This window comes from Buceros rhinoceros, unplaced genomic scaffold, assembly GCF_000710305.1.
Source record: "Buceros rhinoceros silvestris isolate BGI_N320 unplaced genomic scaffold, ASM71030v1 scaffold11945, whole genome shotgun sequence".
Classification (NCBI taxonomy): Eukaryota; Metazoa; Chordata; class Aves; order Bucerotiformes; family Bucerotidae; genus Buceros; species Buceros rhinoceros.
The window spans coordinates 19,535-20,046 of record NW_010413499.1 but is presented as its reverse complement, the minus strand read 5'-3'; the positions used below and the strand labels follow the sequence as shown (position 1 = coordinate 20,046).

Below are 512 nucleotides of genomic sequence, written 5' to 3'. Positions count from 1 at the left end.
TTTTTCACTTCGTTGAAAAGGTTTGAGTGTATTTTCATCACCTCAGGTTGTCTGAAGCCCGTAGATGAATCGTTTGTGGCTTTGCGCAAGCATGATGCATTTCTGAAGGGTCTCCTTTGTACTGGGAAAACGTTCCCAATGCTTTTTTACAAAGAGCATCAGTGTTCACGGAAAACCATGATTACAGAAGTAGGGAGGTGATTGCTGAGGAGGCGGCGGTGAATTCCAGACTCTGAGGACCTAGACGAAATTACCATGGTAATTTCCAGGGATTCCTAAGGTAATTCATGGTGCAGGAATCATCTGAGTTATCTTGATGTAGCTTGGGCCAGAATGAACCATAGATTAAAAGCTTGGTACCTGTATAGTGCCTTTATCTCGAAGTTTCAGAAAGCTGGCAAAAAGTACGAGTTTACCCCCTGTTTACATTTAAGGTTAAAATCCTTAGGGCACATTAATGAGTACCCATAGAAGAGTTAAATCGTTTCCAGATGCATCGAAGTGACACTCTT

At 42.0% G+C, this 512-nt stretch overlaps 1 protein-coding gene across 1 annotated transcript in view; it reads left to right on the top strand.

The window, feature by feature from the left end:
- The window catches only part of MTSS1 (metastasis suppressor 1), a gene marked incomplete at its 5' end in the record, with an annotated part of 105,378 nt that overhangs the window by 88,435 nt on the left and 16,431 nt on the right, over positions 1-512 (top strand). The gene's annotated exons all lie outside the window — the stretch shown is intronic.